Source organism: Manacus candei, unplaced genomic scaffold, assembly GCF_025592945.1.
Source record: "Manacus candei isolate 608988 ecotype Guabito, Panama unplaced genomic scaffold, ASM2559294v1 h1tg000119l, whole genome shotgun sequence".
Lineage (NCBI taxonomy): Eukaryota > Metazoa > Chordata > Aves > Passeriformes > Pipridae > Manacus > Manacus candei.
In genome coordinates this window covers 4,328,702-4,343,823 of record NW_026138167.1, presented here as the reverse complement: position 1 = coordinate 4,343,823, position 15,122 = coordinate 4,328,702, and the positions used below count along the sequence as shown (strand labels likewise).

The 15,122-nt window shown below is 52.4% G+C and overlaps 1 protein-coding gene across 1 annotated transcript in view; it reads left to right on the top strand.

The window, feature by feature from the left end:
- Window positions 1–15,122, top strand: part of LINGO1 (leucine rich repeat and Ig domain containing 1) — a 140,093-nt gene that overhangs the window by 36,242 nt on the left and 88,729 nt on the right. The window contains exon 2 of the mRNA XM_051770359.1: window positions 249–291. The gene's annotated coding sequence lies outside the window, so the exon portion shown is untranslated. The remainder of the gene's footprint in view (window positions 1–248; window positions 292–15,122) is intronic.

Genomic DNA, 15,122 nt, shown 5'->3' with positions numbered 1-15,122 from the left:
CCCTGGAGAGCAGGGCTGGGTGAATTTAGGTGGCCCTGACTAATTTAGATGGTCCTGGTGCAATGCAAGGGCAGGTCACTTCCTTCCTGCTCACAGTGGCACAGCCCTGTCTGAGGGTGCTGCCGTGGGACAACCTGCCCCATCCCACCCCTGGGCCCCACCAACACTCCCCAGTCACCCTCCTAAACCACCTGCTGCTGTCCAGAGCCAACCCACTGAACCACATCCCTCTTTCTCTTCCTTTCCAGGTTCCTTGCCTTGCCAGCAGGTCCTTGTAGGATTTCGGCTCTGGTAAGTGCAATCCCCTTCTCCTTGCTGAGTGCATGCCAGTGTGAAAGCATTGTGTGGTGCTGGTGGGGCAGTGAGGCCAGGCACCATCACTGCTTCCCAGGCAGGTGTAAGAGCCTGAGTGAGCCTCTCTCAAGCAGCCAGCTCCCGGGATGCTTCACCCCAGCACGGATTATTTCCCCACTGTGTAAAAATAGTCTGAAATACATTTATCACTGCCTTTCCGTAATCCACAAAGGGAAACTGTGTGGACATCTTTAATCCTTCCTGGGTAAACTTTGTCAGATGGGAATTGAAAACTTCAACTGAGTGATTGGCACAATGATTGCAATAAAAGCTGGGAGGGCTCTGCCACTGGGTGGGACTTGGGGTCCTTTGGAACAACAAAAAGGTGAAGTGATGGGTGGAAGGAGAGCACAGCCTGCCTGGGGACCTTTGCAGAGGAGCCAGGCTTAGAGGAGCATTTAGGACCTGGAAGAAATGTAAAAGTCAGAGGTTGCAGTCCTGGTTGCAAGCTAGTGTCATTACCTGTAACCTTTCCAGGAATGGGCTCCTCTCAGGCCACTCTCTCTGCCACCAGCTACCTGGCTGACTTTCTCCTGGGGGACTCAGTGGGTAAAAAGATAAAATTTCTCGTCTTTCTTGGGCTTCAGTCTCTGTGCCATCCAGCGTTTGATGTTTTCACACTTCTAAAATCCCTATGGGTTTTCTATCCTTTAACCCAGCAGAAAGGGTCCTGCTTCTGTGCTGGGATAAATTAGCAGGACTGTCTTGCAATCAGCACAGCTGCCACGTATTGTGCCATCTTCACCTTTGTCCTCTTCACGTGTTCTCTTTAAAGAATATGTATTTATCAAAAAAGCAGCTTCTCTGTTTGATGCCACCTGTTGGGTTCATAATTCAGCCCCACGGAAGGCGTCAACACCAGTCGTGTGCTCAAGGATTGGCCCCGTTGAACTTGAGGGTTTTTCTTTTCTTCAGCAGCAAATGGTTCACTAGCTGGGGCCTAAAATTCTCAAAGAGAGGGTTGTTATGGTGATCTCGGGGTTTTGGGTGCTGCTGGCGTGGCCTTGCTCTGAGACAGACCTGTTCTGGGGTGGGAACACCACTGTCTGGAGCGTATCTAACCATCTCACTGGAGGGCATCTGGCGTGGCATCAGCTCACCACAAAAGCTATTCCTCGCTCCAAAACTGTGGAGAGACTCCTGATCTGTGATGCTTTGCTTGTGACCTTGGCAGCCTCAGCTGGAAGCAGCTCAGGCCCTCAGGAGAGCTGTGCCGTGTTGAGCAAGCAGCACTGCTGTGCTGGGTGCTACTCCAGCACATGGCAAAACTCCAGCCAATGGGTGGATGAACTGACCAAGTGATTTTTCTCTGTCAGGGCTGTGTTACATTGGGAAGTGAACTTAACAGCTCTGTCTTCACAGACAATTCCTGCAGGAGCAGCTCTGGCCACGCTCCTGCCAGCAGCAAAGAGCAAGTGTCTGTGGCTGCAGAGTGGGGACAGGGAGAACAGCACCTGTCAGTCCTCAGAAAAGAGGGGAAAGTGGAAAATGGCCTGGACGAGGGGGCAGTGGGGGGAGAAGTGGCCATGGGGGTAGAATTGCCTCTCCTGAAGCATGGTAATTGGCTCATGGCTTCTTCTCCCCGATCCTCTTACACCCCTCCCGTTGCACACCTCTCCCCAGATGCGGCCGTGTGTGTTAGCAGAGATAAAAGCTCTCTTCCTGCACGGGCTCTTCTTCCCCAGCATGCTTAATCATGAGCCGACGTGGCAAACAGCCTTCCTGAGAGATGCCCCAGGCTTGGCCCCTCACTCTCCCTCCCTGCCTCCTGCCTTTTGCCTCTGCTCCCGCTCTGCCCCGCACCCTGGGGCTCCCCGCACGGCCCCGCAGCCTGCGCGGCCATCACGTGCCTCTGATAAATGAGCTTCATCCGCACCCAAAATTAATCACATTGTCATGCTGGCAGAGGATGAGGCAGCTGTGCCGAAATGCCCGAATCCCTGGCTAATTTATTACAGGGGCTGGATGCAGAGCTGCTCTGCAGCTCCTGCTGCATGGGGACACGCTCTGGAGAGGCGGATGGTAACGAGGAGCTGCGAGGCTTGGCTGTGAATGTCTTGGAAGGAGGTATTCTCCTTCTTCCCAGGGCCCAGACATTGATTTTCAATGAGAAGAACCTGGTGGGAGACTTCTTGCATCTAGGAGGGCTGATGCTGCTGGTGACAGCCCAGCTCCTCTGAGCCACCGTGGACCTGGAAGCTGATGTGCCCTCCTGCACTGGAGCATGCTCAGGAACCCAGAGCAGAAGACTAATGAGGAAAATGAATATGAGGGAATTATTCCAGGATTTCCAAAACCGTGGTGTTTGTGGAGGGTGGAAGCAGGAGGCGCCCAGCCAAGCTGATGTGTCTTGTTCACTTAATTACTCCATCACTGCTCATCAGAAACAAAGTGTTCACCCTCTGTGTGCCCACAGCACTTGTGTTGCCTGTGACAGGCTGGGACTGATGTGGAAGACCAGCTCCAGAGCTGGAGGCTCTAAGCAGTGCCAGTTCCTGGTAGTGGACATCTGGGACAGGGACCAGTTGTGGTGTTCACTCCTAGTGTTGTGCATCTTTTCAGGAGCCACATCATCCTGCTTGCTCATTGCCAGCTGCTCCTCTCCATTTCAGTATGGGTTTGCTGGGCACACCCTCTTCTCCTAGGTCCATCCCGAGGACAGATGCAGGTTCCTCCAATATATTCACTCTCACTTGCCTTGTGGTAATTAATTGCTGATTCCAGACCAGACTCAGCTCTGGAGTGCTTGTTAACTAATTGGATGCCTTCCAACAAATCCCAGCAGTCTCTCCACAATGGGAAAGCCGTGTGTTCCTTGTCTGCTCCCTGATTGCTTTGTCCCCCTGTAGTCGATGGGAGCATCTTGGAAGAGATCCGCTGGGGCTGCTGTCCTGGAACTCGCAGGGGGCTGCTGACAATGTGGCAGGTACTTCCTGGGCATGCAAAACAACGGACAGCAAAGCAAAGTACAAGGTAAATGCCCCATACAGCGACTGATGGCATCTTTCACTGTGCCCCCAGCTGGTGGAAGAGGCTGGGAACCTGCTCTGCCTGCTGGTCTCTGAAGGTTTCACGACGACTCTCTTTGCAGATGTTGTCAGACATGGTTTTTTTTCCTCGTGGCCCAGCAGAAACGCGGGAAAACTGTTGTCCTTTGCAATCTGAGGTTCTGTGTTGCCCATGTTTTATGGTCTCGTGTTTTTAGAGAAATGAGGTTTTTTCAGTAGAGATTGAGTTGCTGGTGCTCCCAACAGCTTTCCTAGGCAAAAACACTGAGTTGCTTTTGTTAAAACTTTAAATCTTAACTCAAAAGGGAATGGACTCCCTTAGATCTGCCATAAACTGGTGTTCAGATAAACACGGCATTTTGGGGAGGGAGAAAGGGTGTTTTGGTCTCCTTCAACATGTGTCTGTGAGGACCCCATGGGGTCTCTGGCTGTCAGGCACCAGCAGTCGTGGTCAGCTGAGCAAGAGAGGATGGAAAGCTCCGTCTGAGCATCTCTGAGCCTCCTCCTCAGACCCTTCAGCCTTCTGGGCCAACCAGGGGGTTTTGCTCCCTCCTCACCCACATGTGTTAGACCAGATTTTGGGGGCTGTGCTTGTGACTCCAAGCTCTTGGGAGAGGCAGATGTGTGCATGGCTGTGAGCGGGAGACATGTCTGACCTGATGTTCGTCCTTATTTCTAATCCTCCTGGGCCTGTGGGGTATGATGCAGAGAAAGAATTGGCTCGGTTGCATGTTCACAGCAAGCCGCTGCTGCGGAGGAGGAAAGGGCTTCCATGGGTGCCACCCCTAACCCTGGGGATGGGTCCCAGTGGTCAGCACTGCTCAGCCTTGTTGAGGCTGCCTACTTCACCAGGCTGCCTTATTCTTTTCATATGCTTGTATTTTTTTAAGTCAGGGCTACAGCTGGGGCTTTGTAGGCACCCCTTTGCCAAAACATGACTGGCTTATGCCGCTGTTGAGTGGAGATGCCAGGGAAGAGCTGGGGAACAACTGAGACTTGATGTGGGAATTCGGAGGTGCCTGGTGATGCCAGTGCAAGAACTAATTCAACAGCCTGGGAAATAATAGCTTGGGTTGCCAAAGCGCCTGTTGAGAGAGTGGTAGGCAGCAGGCAGCACTCCTTGGGAGTCTGGCAGCAGAGGACAGCAGTGTTGGGCAACTCCAGAAGATGTCTTTGGCTTGGGTTGTGTGAGGAGGAGGAGTGAGGGTCAGTCATTGGTCTCACAGAGGTGGTTGGGCTGCTGCTGGTGCTGGGACAGGGCAGCACCTGCTGCCAGAGTCAGACCTGGGCAGCTGTTGCTGCCTCTGCTCAGCATTTACATCCACTTGGCCAGAAGGGAGCCCAAGCACTGCTCCAGGAAAGGCAGAAAGAAGTATCCTCAGGAGCACATGGGATGCTCCAGGGATGCTGAGCCACCTCAGCAGAGGGAAACGCTTGTCTGTCCAAAGAAAAGGCTTTTTACAGTCTCCAGCCTCTGTCAGAGACTGGGGAAAGCCAGTTGTGGCTATTTTGAAACACTTTGCAGTGGTGGTGCCCAAGTCTTCTGGGACTCAGAGTTCAGTTTCTGATACGACCTGCTCCCTAGAAATTCAAACGAACTGTCTCTGCAGATCCCTGTGTACCAGAAGCCAGGGCAACACTTAAGGACTTGTCATGGCAGGGCTGACACTGGCAAATTTGCTGCCTGCTTTTTCCTAGGTGCAAATAGCTGTGCCACAAATCACACCAAGCTTCCCTATCCATTAACAGTCCTCTGTTCTCTGCTCCTCTGATCTTTTATCAGTGCCAAGGAATTGGAAGTGTTTCTTTTGGTCTAGTCCAGCCCCAGGGTAGTAAATCAGACATCTCCTGTCCCTCTGTCTCTGCCAGAATCCATATGGATATAATGGATTTAGTGGCACCTTGCATTTTCCTCTGGCCAGGCACATATGACAGTATTTGACCCTGGCACCCAGCAGTGCAAAACCCCTGCACCCATGTTTTGGAGAGGGCTGTGCTGTGAAGCACCCACCTGTTCTCCTCCAAGCTCAGCCTTTGGGGGTATGGCATGGTTTGAAGGGGGTTCAGCACAGTTTGTGTGGTGTTTTGGCATGGTTTGTGTTTGCCTGAGCCACCATGAAAACCTGGTGTGACTCCACAGAGCCTGATTTCTAGTCCCTGTAATTAAAAACCCAGCTGCTGAGATCTTTTATATCTACCCAAGACTTGGCAGGCTTGGGTAGCAGGGAGCTTGCCTTGGTGACCAGGAAGATCTATTGTGTTCTTAAAGCAAACTCCATCTTACCTTGGCAAGGATGGGCAGGGATCTGAGCATGCCAGAGATGCTTTTATGGGCTGAGCCAGTGGGAAACTTTGCTGTGTTACTGCTGATACCTGGCCCATGGGCAAGGAAGTGGGAGCTTCCTTAGAGGTGGGGTCTCCAGACACCAAAAGGAGTACCCAGAGCCCCCTAAGGCACAGAGGGGCTACATTTTGTGTTGAGGTCTTGAAGGGAGAAGAGGGCTCAGCATCTGGAGATTTTCCAGGCAGTGCCTGAGGCGAGCCCAAGTACAGCTGCCTCATCCCACTGGAGCTGGCAGTGAGAAGATGGCTGCTCCTCTGAACCAAACCCCTGTATTCCACATTTGTCCATCACTAGTGCTAATGTGCAGAGAAATAAATGTCACTTACAAAATTTATGGGAGAGCTGCTTTGCTAGTCTCCTTTTTTTAAGGTTATACTAAAAATTAAATCACATTTCCCCCAAAGGGCAGTCTGTCACCGTAAAAAAACGTGTCAGGCAGTGTACGTGGGGACCGAGGGGCAGGGCCACGCAAACGGCACCGCTCACGTGGCCGGTTAGCTGAGGAAGATCGTTATTTTTGTACATACACTTTATATGGCGATTTCCTGGCTGCATTAAAAAAAAAAATAAAAAAAATAAATCAGAGTTACACAAGCTCAGAACCGAGTTCCCAATATAAAACCTGGCGTGCGACTTATTTATGCAACCCAAGCATAAACCGCTCGCCGATGCGGGCAGGCGTGGCATGGCCTCCTGCTCCTCCTCAGGTGCAGAGCGTCCCATCCCGGCAGGACCTGCGATTCCAGAACCCCATGGCTTTACAGGAGGCTTGCAGGAGGTGTTTTTTGAGGTTAAGCAAGGGATCAGTGAGGCTTTGAGGGACCTTGTCCCTTCCTGCCCCAAGCTGTGGGGTGGCAGTTCGGGGTCCGGCTCTCCCCACGTGCCGTGTGCCTGAGTGGGGCTCTGTGGCTGGGGGATGTTCATCAGCTCTGGCAACAGACCTAAGGGCTTTTCTCACCCTCCACTCAGTGCTCATTAACATCTCCCTTCTAAGGAGTTTATGAGTGTCGCTTCGTGTTGCTGCAGCTTGGGCTTGTGATGAGAGGAGCGTGTGAGCAGGCTCAGGGAGGAAGGCTCCCCTAGGGCTGTGAGGGCTGCCTGGCCAGCAGTGGGGCCACAGAAGGAGGGGATGTGGCTGGAAGAGCTGCTGTTCCATGCCATGCAATGCCGTGCAGCGCCGTGGAATTCCACCAACCCCAACTCTTCCATCAAGGAGTCCTATTTATACCAGGGATTGGGAGCTGGGAAAGGCAGATGCCCCTGTCTGAGGGAGGGTGAGGCTGCCTGCCTGGTAGCCTGTGAATGGAGACCTACAAACAGCTTCTCTGTGGTGTCACAACCCCATCCTCCGTGTGGGCGGGGAGAGAACCCAATTTTGGAACCCTCCTTCCCAGCTCTCACAATCCAGAACCAGGAGAGGTATTTTTACTTGGTCTTACAAGTAGGTCTTGAGATTATCTCTAAGCAGGTGCTTCATAGCCTGCAATAAAACCCTCCTATGTGCCACACAAAACCTTTCACAGCAGCAAGCCCAAGGCTTTGCCTGGTGCCTCTACCCTGTGCTCTGCTTTTGTTCATGTCCCTGTCTGGTTCTCCTGGGACATCTGGAGCAGGCTGTCATAAGTTCTGACCCCTGCCCAGCAAAGGTTGGTTGCTGAAAATGCTTCTAGACTTCCCATGGTGGGTCCCAGATGTCTTTTTAGTCACCTGAAATGTGTCAGTTTGTGTTGAACCAAAGAAGAAAAGTGTCTTTGATGTTTTCTGTTCTGAATATTTTAATTTTTCCACCAAGAAAACCTGAATTTCCCATGAAAATTGTGCTTCCTGTTTGAAAAGAGGTTGTTAACATGCCACTCAGCATTACTGAAGGCTGCTTTTCCAGGGGCTAATACCTGAAGATTGACTGATTTCAATATCTAGCACGCTACATCCCCTGATGCAGCCTTTTCCCTGCATCATCAGGGCTTTTGTGCTATTCCTTTCTCCAGTGTGGATCCTCTGGCACCTCAAAAGACCCAGGCTCGTGCTGCAGCCTGGCTCAGCTGAGCCAGGGAAGGCCTCTCCACTCTATCCGCCTGCCTATTTCCATGAAACCTCCAGGAATTCAATAACTTTGAGATTTCCAGCTGTCACTCACACGCTGCTGAATTTGACTGATGAATTGGAGAGTAATTAGGGGAGACTTACAACACTTGGGGCACGCGATGGCACAAGACTTGTTTTCTTAAGGAAACCGTGCAAAAAAAAATAAAATAAAATCTGAAAGTACCTCTTTTCCAATTTTTCGCTTGTTATACCTGCAGAGAGCAGTTGACTGGCCGTGAGGGAGCATGGGCTGCCCCTGGGTGGTGATACCCAGCACTGAGTGCTGTATGGGCAGGATGGGTGCTCTTGGCCCTGCAGTCCATGGGGCCGTGGGGCCGTGAGCTCGGTGCAATGACTTTGGTCTTTTTGAGGTGACACTGGGTGTGAATTAAGGACATGGCATGAGCATCTCCAGTGGTGTGCCATTTCAGGGCAGACCCATCAACTCAGAGTCATCTCTTGTAAATTAAGGAGATTTAAATTAAAAACACTGATTGTTAACAGTCTGTTATACTGCACGTTCTGCAAAATAGCAGAACATCCTTTAAAATACCTGTTAAAATACTGAGTGGTGCTGCCATGAAGGGACTTTGGTTGGTTGCTGAAGGTGCTGCCTTCAGCCCTAGGTGTGTGTCCTGCTCCAGGACACCTTGCTGGTACAGGAGGTCTCGGCTGAAGCAGAGAATGGCGGGGCTGGAGCTGATGGCTGGTTGCTTTATGTGGCTTGTGTGCCCCATCTTGCCCTTTAGAAGGGGGACATCGGTGTCGGGGGCAAAGAGCAGGCAGGGACGTGTCAAGAGAGCTACTGAGCCTGTTACTGTGTCAGGAGAAAGCATGAAAGATGCTGCCTAAGGCATGTGGTGGAGCCTCGTGCCTCAGGCAGGAGGAGGAGGGCTGCCGATGAAGGCTGCAGCTCGTGGTCAACTCGCTGCCCTGCAGGATTTGTCTGGGATGCTCAGACAAACCCACATGATGCCTTACACAGCTGCCTGCCCATGCCAGATTTTATTTCCCTTACCTGCTCCTCTCTCTGTGCTGGGGGGTGGCTCAGTGCCAGGCTTTTTATGCTTTTACTTTTTGTCTTTTCCAATGAGAATAAGTCTTTTAGCTGTTGACTGTGAGACTGTGCCGCAAACAAAGTCATACAGATCTTGTGGGGTTTTTTTATAGCCACCTCCATCTTCCAGGTTCACTGTTTGCAGCTCAGTCCATGCCCAGAGTTGGACAGTCCAGTCCTCCTGGCTAGGATGGAACTTAATCCCGACTGGTCCATGCTGGAGGCAGGGATGGGGACCTGCTCTGCCACCCCATGGCATGATGTTGTCTCTGCTTGCCTTGAAGGAAAGGGGAAATGTGTGGCTGGGAGGAGGCAGATATGGAGCAAGGAAAACTGGCTCATTTTGCTTAATTATGACTGACTGTGACAGCCCCCATCTTTAGTTTGAAAAGTATCTGTGAGGTACGGGCTGCCTCTCTCAAACAGGATAATTATGTTAATTAAAATGCTTTCTTTATAGCGGTTCTGATTAATAAAAACAGTTCCAGTGCTCTCTTTAAACACGCTAACCTTCTGTTGTGCGGGAAAACTGGCTTTTCTCAGCAATTTATGACTTTTAGAACAGATTACAGTGGGACAGCCTGCTGCTTTCACACAGTAACGCTTCCTCCCCGGGGGAGAGCAAGGCAGCCCACCACCGCAGTGCCCTGCTCGCGGGGAACAGACGGAGGAGAGCAGTCGGGCAGCGATGCCGGAGCAGGCAGCAGCATGTGCCCGTGTGGGAGCCGTGGATGGGAGGCGTCAGGGAGCTCTGCAAAGAGTGCCAGGGAATAAAAATACCGCTTATTTCTCTAATTGCTGTTTATTTCCTCCGCGAAGTATTGGGATAATTAACAAGCTCCCAATTAAGAAAAAAATTGCGTGTAGAGGAAAAACAGGTATGGGTGCCAAGAGAGCTGAATTCGTGCCAGAGCGTGGTCAGGGGCAGTGGTGGTGGTCCCTCTCGCTGAACGACAAGTGGGATGGGACCCTTCAGGGACTCCAGGACTCTGGAGGACATGGTGGTTTCCCACCTCCTCACTAGAGACCTTTACCAAGAAGATGGTTGTGCTTCCAGAGGTTTGAAAGGTTAGCGTGACCATTGGTGTTTTGTCTCTTGGCTGGTTTGCTGGTTCTTGTGGGGGTTCACTTCTTCTGTGTGGAGGTGCAAAGCCCACCCCTGAGCGCAGTCTGATGTGGGTTTGGAGAGGGGCTGAGCATCTACCACCCTCCCGTGAAGCAATGGGAAGGGCTTGGTATCTCTGCAGGTAGCTCTGAAAATACAGTCAACAGACAGCCCAGTACATTACTTGCTGCTCCTAAGGGGAATGGGATTGCCACACACTTGTCTCCAAATACCAGTCCCCCAGGGAGATGCATGTTCCCACTGTGGCAAGGAGGTTTTGTGTCCTTCCTTCCCTCCCCCCTTTTTCCACATCTGTCCCTTGGCTTGCCATCCCTGCTGGCAGATGGTGCCTTACGCTGGGCCAGGTGCTGGAGCAACATGTGAAGTGGTTCTCAGCTTCCAATTAAACTTCCCAAGCCCAGCAAGGGGCTCTCACGTAGGGGTAGTGATTTACATCAGGTCCCTTCCCTTCCTCTATGCCCAGGAAGGGCCCCTCCAGCAGCCCATCCCCAGGCTCAAGGACTGCTGCTGAGCCCTCTCCTTTGGCAGGTGCTTTGGGAAGGGTGGCACCATCATGTTGCCTTGCAGACAGCTGGCCAGAGGGGCTCAGAGGACCTTGGGTCTGTTCTGCCCTGCTCTTGTAGAAGAGGAGGAAAGTGAGTGCTTTTGTCCCAGACTCTGTGAAATACTGCATGTGACAAACTGCCCTTGCCCAAAGAGGTGACAGCATTGGTTTGCCATCCAGCTGTGACTCCTGACATAGGGTGGGGTGGCTGGGTGACTTCACTGAGTTCACTTGACCCAGGTGAACTGCTGGCAGGCAGCCCTGCTCCTCGTCTCTTGCCACAATTGAAGTGGTTTTGGGAAGGATTCATGGGGGAAAGGGGAGTATAAACCCCTACATACTTTAGGGTATCAAGTACAGGCCAGTGGAGGGTGGTGAGGGGCCGTGGGGTGAGGCTCCCACATGCATGCAGCAAGTCACCTCTGTTCTCTTGCATGGTTGCACCCTGCAGAGCTCGGCAAGCAGGGCAGTCACTCAGGGAAGCCATCCAGAGATTCCCCACAGGTTGTCCCCCCAGCCTGGGGGACTGCAGCCACCCCAGCATGGCTCCAGCCCCCTGGCACAGCCCTTTCTCTGCCCTGCAGGCTTGGCTGGGGTTGGCTTTGCTCTGCTCTTCTCCTTGCTGCCCCGTTTACCTCTGCTATATTTACATGTCTATTTTATGATTTCAATTTTTAATGCTTTTGCTCTTTGAAGATGCTTAATGCTTTGGAGTGGAACATTTTCTTCTGAGTCCTGAGTGCCAATTGAGGACAGACCAATAAATCAGCTAATAACTGGAACCTCATTTTCTGCTCCCATGGCTGCAAGTTAACCCTCCTTGTGCTGCCCGGGCTCTCCTGGTGCTTCCCATCTCCCCAGGCAGCAGAACTGCCAGTGCCAGCTCTGAACACCCTTTGGCTGGGGAATGTCAGGCCTTTGGGGTTCTTGTGCTGAGCTGTATCTTAAGTGATAGTTTCTGGATATATCTTAAGTGGTGGTTTCCAGCTGCCACCTGCTTTCCCCTTCTGTCATCACTGGTCCCAACATCCCATTGGGTCAGCAGAGCTGGAGATTAGCAAGGCAGCCTGTAGAGAATTGGGGAGCATGGTGGATGGGTCTGGCAAATTACCCAGTGAGACCCAAGCTCCTCAGGCTGGGACATCCAAGTGCCATCTTCGTGGTTTTGTGATGCCACGAAATCCAGGACCTCTAACTGCACTCTGCAGGAATGACATCCAGAGAAAGCCCCTTCTCTGCTGCTTGCACAAGTGCTCTGGAACCTGACAACTTGTGGCAGAACTGGAGGAACCCCTCAGGAAGGCATCCCATCTCCCTTTCACTGGCAGCTGGAGCCGATGAATCCCCAGGACAGGAGTACGTGCTCTGCACTACGAGTCTGACAGAGAGTGGCAGATCTTAGGTAAATCTTCTTTCCAGCTATTCAGCCTAGCCCCTAAGGGCTGAGGACTTTCCACACTGCTGCCCTCATTACTCCAACTCTATTTCCTGTTCTCATTCATCTCAATACTATCTAACCCTATAAAGAAGCACCTGCTTTTACCTGATCCTGCAGTGGGTTCTGCAGGGCGCTCACAGGGCATCTGTGCTTCCCCTCTGCACGTACATACCTGGGGGCTTGAGGATTCAGGTGGTCTCCCTGCTCTCAGATGCCTTCCCCGAGACAGGCTGCTGGCCTTACCTTGCTCTTACCTTGCTCTGGGACTTTACTGCCTGTTGAATTATGAAAGCACTGCTTGCATCACCTGGCAGATGGCCACAGAGCTGCCTCTCAGCTGCTCTTTCACTTCTGACTTGAAGATGTTGCATGCATTAGCCTCGTCTGCTCTGCATCTGGAGCCAGGCTGTGTCCATGGGCTACACTAACGTGGGGTGCCCAGTGCCTGGGGGAAGCCCTGCCTTGCAGAAAGCAGCTAGCCCCGGTCTCTGCTCCCCACAGGCAGCCATGGTACTGTGCTGCTGTGTGGTGGGCAGGGGTGCAGGCAGGCCAGGCAGGGGGACCTCTGGACCAGCAGCACGTGAAGGCTGAACACGCCAGTGTCATGTGGTGAGCCCTGCAAGGCTGGAGGGCTTGGCACCTCCATGCCCTGGTCCCCCACCAGCCGTGGCAGAGACACTCTGGTCTCTCTGCCCCCTGGCACCAGCCTGGTGCCCTTGGCACTGCTGCCCCAGAGGGGAGAGTGGGGTTTCACGGGGCTCCGTGGCTGCCTAATGAAGTGCTGAACCCTCATGAAATGCTCTGTGAGCCAGGCACTCCTCCTGGTGCCCTTCCTCTGCCTCAGGAACACAGGGCTGCACAGCCACAGACCAAGGCCATGGGCTTGCTGTTCCCCACCTTTGTTTTTCAAACAGGTGTCTCTCGGATGCTGTGGGTTTGCTTCTGGGGGCTGGAGCCCCACAGATACATCTGCAGGGGCTGGGGCTGCACTTCAGTGTAAGAACCTGGAGTGTAAGAACCAGTAAGAACCAGTGGCTCAGCCAGGGTTTGATTCCCACTTTTGCTGTCAGAAGTGACTTGTCCCTAGGGAGCACTCGCAGTGCTTGCCTTGGCGCAGCCTGGTACCCAGCTTGGCTTTAGCAAGGCAGGACTGCCCAGGGCTGGTTGGCAGAGGTGCTCTGGTGCACAGCTGATGGTTCAGGCTGCCTGTTGCCATCTCCATCATTCCCAGTGAATACTGGGAGAGGCTGGAGGAGGGAACAGCACCCTTCTTCCAGCCTTGTGCTCTGTTGCACTCCAATGGCCTGCCTTGTGTTTATCCATAATTTTATTGTGGTGACACGGTTATGGTTTCCAAACCCATACAAATGCTTAATAACCCATGGGAATGCTTTCCCGTTCATTAAGGGGCATAGACTGGATCAATTTCCCCTGGTCCTGCACCAGCCAAGCACAGGGCAGCATCTCAAGGCTGATCCCCTCTCTACTGGGGACCTGCCCTGGAGGGACACCATCTCCATCCCCTGCATCATCCATCAGATGCTCTGGAAATGCAGGCAGAGGGTATCAGGGATAAAATTTTCCATTGGAAAATACATTTTTTATCAGACTGCGTTATCAGAATCGGCGTGTAGCCATGAAACCAAAATTCAGGTGGGAGAGTATTGAAGCAAATCATTCTGGCTTCCATCTGTTGACAGTGTCCAGGAAATTCAAATGTGTCTCTTTGATTTGATGTGTTTTGACTTTTATGTTTTAATTTAATATCCAGGTTGTATTTAACATTTTATTACGGTTTGTGCTTGAGAAATGAAATACTTTTTCCCTTACTGTGGCAAAATTCCTGAATATTTCCCAGCAAAATGCAAGGGCTTGGGTTTTTCCCGAGTCCTGTTCTGCAGGTGATTTTGATTCACTGAGTTTAGTGCAAAGCAAAATTCTTAATTTAGGAACCTTGCACAGACCAGCTATTGCATTTTCTGAAAATTCATGGCTTTTTGATTACATGTGCCCTGCAAATGCCCCAGAGCAGGTTTGGCTATCTGGGAAAGCAGCGTCTGTCCTAGTCTGGTATTTGGAGGTGCTGCTGAGACAACATATAAGTAGATTTGTTTATGACTTTGACCTGACCACCAAGGGGTGGAGGTGTCCTGTACTGGTGGGGGCCCATTGCTGGGGAAAGTGCTGGGAGATGGCAGATCCCTCTGACAGGAAGGCATGCAGTGCATCCCTCTCCCCTGTCGCGGGGCAGTCAGACCACTCTGCTCCCACTTCGACCCTAACAGGGCTGGGTGTGCCACAGATTAAGACCACCCTTATACCCCTAGTGAACTTCCACTTGAGCAGAAGGAAAGTGGAGCTGCAAGCAGGGCTCAGGGCAACTGGAACGCTGCCACTGCCAGTGCCTGTTGGCTGCTCACATGCACGTGAGCACGTGTGTGGGTGTTGTGCATGCATGTAGGGATAAAGCCACTTTCCAGGCAGTTCTTTTAACAATCAAATGACAGCTTGTCTGCTGCTAGGATTGCAGGCCTGCCTGGCAGAGGCCCCACACTAGAACTTTGGAAGCTGCCGCCAGCGAATAGCCAAACGCATTTGTACGGGATCAGTTGACAGCGTGTTCCAGCCTTCAGCTCTGGCGGGGGGGGAAAAAAATCATCTCCCTGATATATGTGTTTCAACACCAATTATCCAAGCCTCATTTGCTCTAGACTCACAAGACCATGTCCCATGACATCTACTAATTGCATTAAAGATCTCTCATTATCCTAATTCTGCCAGATGCAGGGTTGGAGTGGCTCAGGCCCAGGTTTTCAGGGGGGCACATGTGCGCGAGCACGTGGGGCAGAGGGTGCATCACATGGCAGGCGGGGCGCGCACGGCCAGCGCTGGCAGCAGTGGTGTGTTCCTCCTGGGCCTCTGTGCCCGTTTATCCACAGTTGGGCTGTGGCTGATCCCTTGGGCAGGATGTGACAGTTGGCTGGAGCAGCTCGGCGGTGCCGTTCCCGTGGCCCCTGCGGTGCCGGGCACGGCGGTGGGAGCGATGCTGCCAGCACTCTGCACCATACGCCGCCAAGCACGAGCCCACTCCCTCCTCTTTGCCAAATACTTATTGTTCCTGCTTTGAACTTATGCAGAGCGAGGTTTGCCAAGGCTCCAGCATGAA